The following is a 13,201-nucleotide window of genomic DNA, read 5'->3' on the forward strand; positions in this document are numbered from 1 at the left end:
TGTTAACAATCTAAATCTCTTCACCATCCATCCTGATGCTGCCAATTGGTCCAGTGGTGAGAATCTTTATCTTCTTGACATTGAGCTTCAATCTATACTGAAGGCTGAAAGACAAATATTCCCAGAAAGGTCTTCCAGTAGAGTGTGTGGCACTCATTGAATATTTAAGCTGGCAAATTCAGACCTCTTGTACATAGGATCTCTATGAGTTGCAGTAGACTTGATGACACATAGTAACAACAACAACAGTAACTTTAAAGTGTACATATCAAGAATCCAAACTACATAGACAGTTGAAGTTAGAACTTTATTTTCCTATTGTGAATTCAACTTAATTCTAAAAGGTCCTTTTGATTCAGTAAGAGAAACCATCTAGAGAATATATTTAGTGATTTTCTGTAGAGTCCCTTTTGGAATAACAATTAAATTAAGCACTTTTTACCTTTTTCTTGGGAATAACCTAAGGTCAGTTATCATGACATGAAGAAATAGTTTTCATGGCACAGACACTAATCATCAAGCATCTGTTAGTGATTAATTTCTCCATTCTCTCAGTTGGAGAGAGGAAATAGAACAGTGAGTATTCTTGTTCTGTTGAATCATGTTCTTCCTTGTCTCCCACATCCTCCTTCCAGTAGTAGCTGAGCCTCCTTCCTGTGCAGATTTTACTATGGCATCCTTCATCCCGTGCTATGACAAGTCCTTGGCAAACAGAGTATCTTCCACTTTTTTCTGCTTTCATCCTTCCTTTACTATGGATATTTTTAGAGCTCTTCTACTATCAGTGGAAAAATTTTAAATGGTAAGTGGTTACAGGTAAATCTTCTCTGGACCTCTTGTAGCCAACCATACACTGATGCTTTATTCTTTTTGTTGGCATGTTGGCATAGAATGCTCCAAAACAAATCGAATCTGGTGTAAATATCACCTTTGTCCCAAGAATCTCTTCTCTATAGATTTTCACAGTCTCCACTATTCGCAAGTATTGGTAATGCAGACTGTAAATAAAAGAGTCCCAATCTAGTAATTATTTATTCTTCTTGCTCTCTCAATTCCATCTACCAGCCTTTCTTTAGCCTAGAAATTATTATCTCCTTTTTTATGACTTCAGTGACTGTTTCAAATGTGAGCTCTGAGGTTTCTAATATTCTTTATACTCAAAATCAAGTTGGGGAAATAAAAAACAAAACACAAAACCACTCAGCGTAGAACTTCTCTTTCAAGTGTCACACTATTATAATTTAAAAATCTGAAATTTAAATAACTACATTTTAAAACAATTAATATTATTTCATAACTAGTTTCACTAATTTAATAATAGCTATAAATCAATATTGTTGTTGTTTTTATGTGTCGTTGAGTCACTTGCAACTCATCTTGATCCTGTGTACAATAGTCCTCAAACCTACTGTCTCTGACACACTTACAGCCATTACCTCAGTCTCTGAATCAATCCATCTCATCAATAGTCTTCCTCTCTTTCTCTGTCCCCTTTCAAGTATGATGTCCCTCTCCAAGGCCTGGTCCGTCCTTGCAATATGCCCAAAGTATATCCAGCAAAGCCTCAGAATCCTTGCCTTAAGGAGCAGCCTGGTTTCACCCTCTCCAGGAAAACTTGTTTGTTCCCCTGGCAGTCAGTGGTCTAGTCAACACTTTTCTCCAGCACCACAGCCCAAAGGCATCAGTTCTCTATCTTCTCTACTCATTGTCCAGCTCTCCGACACATAGCAAGTAACTGCAAAGACTATGACCTGGATCAGGTGCCCTTTAGTCTCCAGAATGACATCACTGCTCTTTAGTACTCTGGAAAGGTCCCTGACAGACAAGTTTCCCAATGAAATTTGTCTCTTGATTTCCTGGAAATCAATGGTAGTAATCATGATTTCCCTAATCTCCTCATTTACCTTATTTGTATCATGTACTCTAATAATTACATTTAAGGTATGTGAATAATAGAATTAACATATAATATGTATCACTAAGCACTATGATTTATTATTTATCTCACTGATATTAACTATCTTTGTATTTAAAAGTCAGTTTGGTCCTGACTAACTCTCCATTTGGAAGTTTATGTGTGAAGCACTTGGATTCTGGAGGGTAAGATCTCTTGTTTTAGTTAAAAGTTGGGTATAAACAGGTCATTTTTCTATTATTATTATTTCATTCACAATCATGTGTGAGCTGATTGGTTGTCTGGATTTACTGGATATAGCTAGTAATCAGCTGGTATTAATTGTGTTTGGGAAGAACATTCTTCAGAGTGGTACAGCACTGGTCTGTCAGTTTGCTGTACTGGATAACTTGGGGTTGCTGTGATACTGAACGCTGTGCCACTGATGTGTCAAATGTTATAATGGCTACCCATGGTGGACAGTGTTTGGTAGAGCTCCCCAATTAAGACAGGCTTGAAAGCAACACCAGCACCCACTTTCTAAACAACATACTTTTAGGAACTCTATGAACATTATAGAAACAGTGATAGACATAGAACAGGGTTCAGATATTTTGTTCATTGAGTTTTTATGAGTTGTACTCCATTCAACAACACTTAACAACAAATTAACAATATTAATTATGTAGCTGTAAGAAAAAAGTGTTAATGCAAAACCAATGCCTAGACTGAGAAGCTGTTGTCCAAACAGAGCAAAGAAACACTTCATAGTTTAAAATCAAGAAAGGCATGCATCAGGATAGTATCCTTTCTCCATACCTGTACAATCTGTAAGTTGAGCAAATCATTCAAGAAGTTTCACGTTATGAAGAAGAATGTGACATCAGCATCAGGGGAAGACCCTGTTATGTAGATAACACAACCTCACTTGCTGAAAAAGAGATGGACTTGAAACACTTGGTGCAGGAGATGAAAAAACTGCAGCTTTCAGTGTGGATTATATCTCAATATAAAGAAAACAAAAAATCCTTGCCTCTGGGCCAATAGGCAAAAGCATGATGGATGAAGAAAGGATTGAATCTGTCAACAATTTTATCTTACTTGAATCTACAATCAGCACCCTTGATAGCAACAGCAAAGAAATCAGAAGATGTGTTGCATTGGGAAAAATCTGCTGTAAAGGATTTCTCCAAAGTGCTAGGATGCCAGTATAAAGACAAAAATGCACTTGAGTCAAGTTATGAATTTTTCAACTAATTCCTGTGCATCTGAAAATTGGACGGTACCTATTGGATGAAAGAAAAAGAATTGATGTCTTTTAGCTGTGATTTTTGTAGAAGAATATTGAATATCCTATGGAGTGCCAAAAGAATAAACAAATATGTCCAGGAGAAAATGCAACCAGAGTACTCCTTAGAGGCAAGGATTAGGAAACTGAATCTCACATGCTTTGAGCATGTTATAAAACACCAATCCTTGGAAACAGACATCATTCTTGGAAAAGCAGAGGGTCAGAGAAAGAGGGAAAAAAACCTTTCAACAAGATGGGTTGACAAAGTAACTGTAACAGTAGTCTCAAGTATGTCAAAGATGAGGAGGTTGACACAGAACAGGGCGAGGTTCAGATCCATTGTTTATGGGACTGCTATGAGTTGCAGTCAACTTGAAGGCATCTAACAAAAATGCAGGTACAGAACAATTTCATTTTACATATAAGAAATCAATAATGCCGGGATGATTTTAAGACATTATCTAAGTTTACCTGGATGTTGAATATTGGAATTAAACTTACATATATTTTTGGTTTATGCTACCAAGACGAAGGTGGATGATTTTAATCTGTGGCCCTCAGGCCAGGTTCTAATTGTTTTCCTGTCAAACATTCTTCTAGGTGGTATAGCACTGGTCTGTGTGTTGCTGTACAGAGGTAACTCGTGGTTACTGTGATGCTGAACACTGGGACAGTGATGTGCCAAACGTGGTATTGGCTGGAGCGTCTCGACTAAAAGAAGCCTGGAAGCAGGAACGGCATCCACTTCTGAAATGGCTTGCCTCCAGAAACTCTATGTACGAACAGTACTCAGGCCTTTTGTTCATAGGGTTGCTATGAGTTATCTACAACTTGATGGCACCTAACAACAACAACAACATATTTTTGGTAGCTTTTCCAACTGAAACACAACTTTTCTATATACTTTATTTGAAAATATACTTTGTTATTGTTGTCATAGTTGCTATTATATGCCGTCGACTTCCCTGTAATTCACGGTGACCCTATGTACAACAGTTCTGAAGCCTGCTTTGTCTAAGTCAGTCTCACTGACTATGCCATACACCTCTATTATCCCAGTTACTGTATCAATCCATCTTATCTGAGGTCTTCCTCTCCTACACTGTATCTCTACCCTCTGAACATGAAGTCCTTCTCCTAATACTGGTCCCTCCTAAATATGTGCATAAAGTATGTGAGATGGAGCTTCAAAATCCTAGCCTTCAAGGAGAAACTTGGTTTCACACTTTCCAAGAGTGATATATTTCGTTTTTTGGCGGATGATGCTATGTTCAAGACCCTTCTCTAGCACTACAACTCAAAGGCATCAATTCTTCTTTTGTCATCCTTCTTTACTGTCCAGCTTTCTGATGCACAGCAAGTAATTGCAAAGACCATGCCTGGATCAGGAGCACCTACCTAGTCTCTAGACAGACAACATTACTTCTCACTACTCTGGAGAGGTCTCTGATAGCAGATTTTCCCAGTGCATCTTTTGATATCCTACTGGTGGTGCAAAAAGTGTTGATCGTGGAGCCGAACATGTTGTAATTGATAACAACCTCAATCTCTTCTCCACCTATCATGGTGCTGCCAATTGGCCCACTGGTGAGAATCTTTGTTTTCTTGATGTTGAGCTGAATTCATATTGAAGACTACAGTCCTTGACCTTCTGCAGCAAGTGCTTCAGGTCTTCTTCAGTTTCAGCAAGCAAGTTTGTGTCATCTGCATGTCAGAGTTGATGAGTCTTCCCTCAACCCTGCTACTGCATTCCTTCTCCTATAGCCTAGCTTCCTGAATGATCTGTTCTGCATATAGATTGAAAAGTTATGAATACAGGATGCATCCTTGATACACTCCTTTTTCTGTTTTTGAACTATGCACTTAAAAATATACATAACATAATTTAAGTACTTTTAAACTGTTAGGAAAGCAGAAATAATACCTAGAAATGTTAAAACTATGTTTTTATCATTCAAACTATTAATCTAATATATATATAAATTTAAATTTTAAAATTCTAATAACTCTTCATTACGTGACATTATGATTCTTGACCTTTTGATAATGAAAGTAAAATTTGATGTGTTACTACTATTCTCTGTATAACTCATGCTCCAAAATAATATTATACATGCAACACATTCAGTACTAAGATGATTAAACTCCTGCATTTCGCTTTTATCATTTTCCAATAGTCTGTGTGAGACTCAACAAAGATAGAGTGAGAACTGATGGTAGTTATTTGCTCCAGGTATATGAGAAAAATCAAGGGTATTGAAAGCATTTGTCAGTTAAAATCATTCGTTTCAGATTAAACCCATGGGCAGCAGTGACAGAAATCCCTAAGAAGATATCTATCTTTAAGGATTAATAGAGTTTTATCCAAGGATTATTCTTGCCTGAAAAGCATTTTTCCCCTTTTCTAGTGGTTCATTTGATAATCATTGTGGTGACAGACAGCAGTGGACATTCAGGTCTATTTTTCTTAGGGTCATAAATGTTGCACTAAGGCTTTGAAAGGTTTTTGTAATTTATTTTGAAGGCACAATAAAATTTATAACCTCTGTTTGCAACACTCAATAAAGGTGTTGGTTACCTCTATGATTGAAAAGAAAAGGGTTTTTTAGAACAAAAATTGCAATGTGGTTGCCAAATTCATTTACAGGACTGGAAATTTAAGTTTCTGAGCTTTTACTATATTTTATACCCTCTGAAGCCAAGATTACAAAAGAATGTATTTTCCATTATATTTCAATATGTTTGGTGTGTTTTTAACTTTAGTAATAGAAATTGTGGTTACTCCCTCAACAACTGTTGCAATACTCTTTCACTTTGAAGCATGTCTGTGGGTTGGATATAACTTAGTAGGTCCAGAGAGGTCAGCATCTTTCAGGAGGTACACATTTAGCATCTACATTACCTAGGGATGCTTCCAAACACCTTAAATCAGCTGTTGCCACAGAAATTCACACAACAAATGGCTGTGGAAGCATATAACCAACAAAATTAATATGTGGCATTTTCACACCAAAGGAAATGGTTAAAGATTTACCCTATCTTCACTGAAGTTGAGATTTATAAAGAAAATGCTAGGATCAGCCAGGCACTCAACTCTTCCTATTTACATGATTTGTGCACATGACATCTGTTTGTTACTTGGGGGATATGGTGGGGTTTAGAATTTAATCTTTATTCTCAGTTCCTAAGAAATATATGTTTAGGTATTATTTACATGACAATAGTCTAGAATAAGAGGTGCATAGTAAAGTGGCCAGGGGTATGGGGGAAGGAAGGAAATTATGCAACATTGAATGAATGGAAATACAAGTTTTTTTGTAAGCTTTCATTAAGCTATCAATAAAAAAAATTTTAAAAAGAGACATTATGGTGAAAATCTTGATTGATCTGGGAAGCAGCAAAATAAAATTAATAAAATGCATGTAATCATTATACAAAAAAGAATTGGTTGACACTGAAATATTTCAAGAAGAACCAGATGACTTTGAGCTAATGTTGATGAAGTTCAAGATATATTCCCAAAAAATAAGACTTCATGAATTAATGAGCTACCAATTGACATGTTCCAACTAACAGATAAAGACTGGGCATGCTAACAAGTAAATGTCAGGAAATTTAGAAGACAGCTACTTGGCCAACTGACTGGAAGATATCCATGTTTTTCCCTCATTCCCAAGAAAAGTGGCCAAACACACAAATTCATGAAGCATTCCATATTTTTGGACTGGCAGCAGCACGAGGCATTAGGCACCACAGAAGTGAATTGAGAGCTAAGTCATCATATTAATGGCTAGAGAGGGGGAGGGAGGTATTGAATGGGGTAAGGGGGTCTGGAATGGGATGCTGGTGGAGCGGGGAAAAGCACAAGACACGTGCTAAGGATAGGTAACAACAGAGGACATATTGGTTACTTCTATAATTGGAAAATGGCTCTTATCTGCTACTTTCTGCAAAATGCTTGTCTGTCATATACTGTTCTAAAGATGAGCATTTAAATTAGGAGAACTAGGAAGAAGGATTGGCTGTCCACTTTCAAAATATTTGAAAACTCTATGTACAATAGAGCACCGTAAGAACAGACTAGCAGATATGACAATTGAAACTGAACCCTCAAATATGGAAACACAAAGGAAGAGGAAAAATTGTAAGCAATTAGTAGTGATAGGAATATTGAATGTGAGAAGAATCAGTGTAGGAAAATTAGAAATTGTTGAGACTCTGTCTCCTCCCTGAGTGTCAAAAACTATTTCTCTGGGTGAAAGAAATGGAATAGATAAATATTGACATAATAGGTATTGGCGAATAAGGTATACTGGCATGGAACATTTTTAGTCAGACAATGATATGATTTACTATACCACAGATGAAATAGTGAGGAAAAATGGGTTGCTTTCATAGTAAAAAAAAAAAGGAGAAGAAAAGAAAAAAAAAGTCACTTCTAGATCTGTTTTGAAATACAGTGTGAGTGACAGCACAATATCCATACACATACAAGGGAGTCAAGTGAATACTTCTATCATTCAAATATATGCATCAACAACCAGATCCAAAAAGGAAGAAATAGATGATTTCTACCAACTTTTGCAGTCAGAAGTAATTTTATAATCAAGATACATAAATAATAATGAGTGAATGGAATGCTAAATTTAGGAATATAGAGGTGCTATAAGTTACAATGACTCGACAGCATTTAACAACAAGAAGCAAGCAAAATATTTCTGAAGATCATCCAAAAACAGGTGCAAAAGTACATTGGAGGAGAGCTAATAGAAGTTCAGGCTAAATTTAGAAGAATATTAACAACCAGGAATATTATTACTGATGTCGCATGGACATGGCGGAAAGCAGAGAATGCCAAAAGAATGTCTATTTGTGTCTTATTGACTGAAAAAAATATTGTGTAGATAATAACAAACTCTGGTTAACATTGAGAAAAATGGGAACTCCAGAATACTTCAATTTGCTTATATAAAACTTACACTAAGAAGCTGCTCTCCAAAGAGAGCATGGGAACATTGCATGGCTTAAAATTGGCAAAGGTGTGTTTCAGGGCTATACGATTTTCTCCATATCTATTCATTCTGTACGCTGAGGAAATCATTTGAGAAGTTGGACTTTACAAACAAGAGTATGGCACCAAGACTAGAGGAAGATTCATCAATCACTTGCATTATGCAGATGAATTTATCTTGCTTCCTGAAATTGAGGACTAAGCTCTTGCTGCAGAATATCAAACACTACTCTTCAATATGTATTGTATTTTAATGTCAAAAAGAAAAAAAACTGACCACTGTACTGATATTTCATGATGATGGGATGGTATTGTAAGCTCAGAATGCTCTAAATAGTTACACACACACACACACACACACACACACACACACACACACACACACATATTATAAAACAATAGTTATAAAATTGACATCAGTTTTCTTCAGCCTACACTACAATACTGGTTACTTTTCCTTAGAATTCTTCATTTCCTTTCTTTAGTCATGTAAAGTAGCTTAGGCTATCTGTTTACCAGAAGATGAAAAGCATCTTTCCTAGATCAGCCTTTACCTCTTTGAAACTGTTTTTCCCAGTCATATGTAAATTGTATCCTAAGGTACTTCTTTCCTGAGCTAGCCTTTATCTTTTCAGGGCCTGTTTTTTCTAAGTTATGTGTTAATTCTTTTGTAGGTTGCTTGTTTACTGGTATCTGTATGTGAATGTTTTCTTTAGATGTAGAAATTATTTTATTTTACTAATAAAGATACATTGTTGTGTGAGCTGGTATCTAACCCTCCTAAAAAAGCCTAATGACCACTCTCAGACTGTGAGGCAGCCTCTGAGAAGAATCTCACTGCTTTCTCCCAGATCTATAATGAAGTGTTTATGTATACTGCAATCCATCTGTTTTACTGGCAATCGACTATAGAAAGAACCCCTTACATTCAGTAACAATGATAGATGGGGAAATACTGAAATTATGAGCAATTTTATCTTACTGATAGCCATAATCAATATCCTTGGTACAAGCAAACAGGAGACATATTACAATCTGCTGTCAAGGGCCTTGCAAAATTTCTGAAAGATGTCATTCTAAAAATTAAGGTGTGTCTGATTCAAGCCATAGAAACTCCAATTCCCTCCTGTGCACCTGAAAGCTGGATAATGAATGCAGAATGCCTGAACAAGAATCATTACCTTTGAGTTATGGTGTTGAAGAAGAGTGGTGAATATCTCAGGGACCGTCCAAGAACAAAACAGATATGCCTAGGAGAAGGTGAAAACATAGCGCATCTTGGAGGCAAAGACAGTGAAGGTTTTGTCTTTTCAGTTGCTTTCTATGCATCTGAAAGTTGGACAATGAACAAGAATGGCAGAGGAAGAATCAATGCCTTTGAGTGATGGTATCGCATAAGAGTACTGAATCTTTCATACACTGCCAAAATCCTAAATGATTTTATCTTGTACAAAGCACAACTAAGGATGCCTCTAAAAAAGCTTCTTAAAGACAAGGATGGTGACACTTCATCTCATATATTTCAGACATATTGTCAGGAGGGATGTGATCTTGGAAAAGTACATAATGCTGGGGAAGATAGAGGACCAGAGGAAGGAAGAAGAGTCTCATTAAGATAGGTTGATATAATAGCTGCTAGAGCCTATCAGAGGTGATGAAAATGGCACAGGATACAGCAAGATTCAGAGCCTTTGTTTTTTGGGTCATTGTGAGTCATTGTTGACCTAATGGCAAAAATAACAATAACTTTATTCTTCAAATGCATGCATCATCTACCAAATATCTAAATAAATGCTCACACACACAACACTGACATGGTGAAAATGTTAACCTCCTTGCAACCAAATTATTTTTTTGTTTGTAAGATTTTGTAGGCAAAAATTTTTTTTTGTTTTTCCAGAAGAATGAATGCTGATTCACTTGATGTTTTTAAATGTTTTCTTTTTAAATGATTCTCGATGGATTTTTATTCAATTGGTTTTTAAAAATATGACATATGTCTCAATGGATTCTAGTGGTAATTGGAAAGATAATTGGAAAGAGTATGGGAAAATGTTCTTTTGAATATTACCTAATGCTCTAATATTCCATCTTCACAATAACATACAAGAAACATTAAACATACTTGTAAGCCTTATCTTGCTGAATGGAAGCCAAAGAAACAAAACAGTTCTGTACTATCTCTCCTCCAGGATATATTCAATACTTTTCAACAAACTAACATGTTCTTAACAAATTTCCTCTTTTATGCAGAAACACAGAAGGGAGTTAAGTCCCTCCTTACCACTATCCTGCCACCTCACCAGTGATACCAGCTTGTGGGGAAAATAGCTCCCCCAAAATATCAAAGGTGAAAAATGTAAATTCTTTATGTATTGTGGGTTAAAGGGATTAACATAAATACAACAATCTTCAAGGCATAAAGTTTTGTTGTTTCTTTTTTTTTCTTCTCAGAACTAGAATGTTGCCTTGGGGATGGAAAAAAAAGGAGATGAGGAGGGGAGAATGTTCAATTTAAATTTAGAACTCATGTTTGGGAAGTACTTGAACCAAGAAAAAGACACCGTGAGGTATTTAAGTATCCAAAATCAGTGACTAAACTCAGAACTACAGTGTAGAGTCAATATTTTGGGAAAGATGCTCTGCTTTGTGTAAAATATTCCAAGAAATCTGTTCCTAAAATTACCTGCATTAATAATTATGTCACTTTTTGGAAGAATTCTTTCTCTTTCCTATGATTTGAAATACTGTCTACTAATTATCAAGTCATCACATAACGATACACTCTGGTAAACCCTTTGTTATTGTTGTGTACCACCTAGTCAATCCCTGAAGAGTTTCCAAGGCTATAAATCTTTATAAAGGTAGATTGTCACATATTTTTCTCACAAAACAGCTTGCAATTTTGAACCACTGACCTTTTAGTTTGCAGCCAAACAATTGAACACTAAGCCACCAATGTCCCTACTTTATTAAAAATAGCAATTGAACACTACCTCCTAAACAAAGTAGCAGAAAATATTCAGTTGTATGTCTTTTGGAATGAATGGAATATACATGCTAAATATGAAATTAACAACTTTCACCAGAGTAAGCAATGTACTGTGACTGGTTTTGCCAAGCCCTTATTTGTGTTGCGCGAGAGTAAGTGGACTGAGTCTCACTCAAACTAGAAGAAATGAGTTCTCCAAGGGAAAGGGGAGTCCTTATTCCGAATGAAGGAGAAAAAGCAGAATAGTTTTAGACAGTATGCCTATTAAGACTATTAAGAGGCCTAGAAAGGTATTTACATGAAAATTTAAGAACAGATCTCTATTTTTGAAAAATACCTTATTATTACAATTGAGGTGATTAACTTGTAAATATACACAATTAAACACATTTTGTTATTTTGTGATCAGATCATGATCACCTTACAAACTTTTTTTTTGTACTTCTGGCTAGTCTTTATTTCCCTATTACCAATTGTCTAATATTTCCATTCAATAATTCATGCTGGTATTTTTATAGTTTGAATTATGTAACTATAACGCACTGTATCTATGAATGAAACTTCATTTGAATATAGCAACTTTAAAGATGTAACATTAATAAAATGGGCAATGCAGCCTTAAAAAACTAATATCATTCTCTCCAAAGGATTCTAGGAACTGTGTAGATTATCATATGGCACTAAAAAACAAATTCTAGTGTATTTCTCCCTTCTCTAAAGATGAAGTTAATAATATTTATAGATCACTTTCTATGTTCCAGGACTGTTTTTAAATACTGTATATGTTTAAAACTATTTACATCTCCTATCCGAGCCCAGAAAAGAATTTGGCAAAAGATTAGAGTAATTATTTGGTTAATTTGGCATTAAAATGCAACTCTGACTCCCACATCATAATGCTGCTTAAATTAAACATTTTTCCCCAAGATTTTTTTTTACAAAAGTCTATTTACATGTGTGAAATCTTGCTGTGAAGCTGCATAAGGCAGAATTAAAAATAGATTTAATGTGCATTACATCTCTACCAGATAAGAAAAATCTGGATGAACTAGGAAGGCCTATCACACCCTTTGATCATCTAAAGAACAAAACAAAAGTTGAGTATTTGATTGTATCTTTTGTCTTGGTCTAATGAGTGTGATATATTCATGGAGCTCACCAACCACCCACTCTAAACTGGCAAGAAATCAAGTTAAAGTAACTACAGCAGAGAACCAGAAAACTTAATTGTAAAAAAGCAAATTTTATACTGTAACAAAGCAAAATTCAAATAAATTAAGTTTATCTCAAAAATGTGAAATGTGATTAGTACAAAAAATTCAGTGGGAAATGTGTTTAACAATATTTTCTGAAATAACAATCTAGACATCAAAGATACCAAATAACTTTTACTTCTTATTTGTAATTGTATTGAAATAAAATCTTTAAAGTACAAAAACAACATCACATTATCTTCTTTATGAGCACAAAATCACATGGCATTAGAATAATATCATAGCAAGTGAATCTAGAACACCTGTCCTAAAAGAATATTTTAAAATGTCTCTTTATATTACTTTGGGTTTGGTTTTTTTAATTTTTTGTTTCCTTGTTTCGTGTTTGTTTGTTTTGGATTCTCTTTCTCTCTCTCTCTCTCTCTCTCTCTCTCTCTCTCTCTTTCTCTCTGTGTGTGTCTTTAGCTTTAAAGCCATAATTAGAAAAAGACTTCTACTTCTTGGCATATTAGAGTAGCAGGTACTAGGTTTGACAAAAATATCTGGAACAAGTGAATATTCAAGTAAAACAATATACCCTCCCGGCGCTGGCTGAAAATCACCTGTGACTTCATCCACAGCCACTTGTGAGAGTCAGTGCCCAGAGCCATCAGGGGCTTTAAGCTCGTTCCCCACTGCTGTGGTGTGGACAGCTGAAACCCAGGCCCCGACAGGCACCTGGGGTGGGGGGGAACACCCAGACTCTACTTCATGCTCTGCTGGAGAAGGACGGGCAGTCTCCTGTAACATTCAGAATTCA

The sequence above is a fragment of the Elephantulus edwardii genome, unplaced genomic scaffold, assembly GCF_000299155.1.
Source record: "Elephantulus edwardii isolate Elephantulus edwardi_28Jun2011 unplaced genomic scaffold, EleEdw1.0 scaffold00136, whole genome shotgun sequence".
Taxonomy (NCBI): domain Eukaryota; kingdom Metazoa; phylum Chordata; class Mammalia; order Macroscelidea; family Macroscelididae; genus Elephantulus; species Elephantulus edwardii.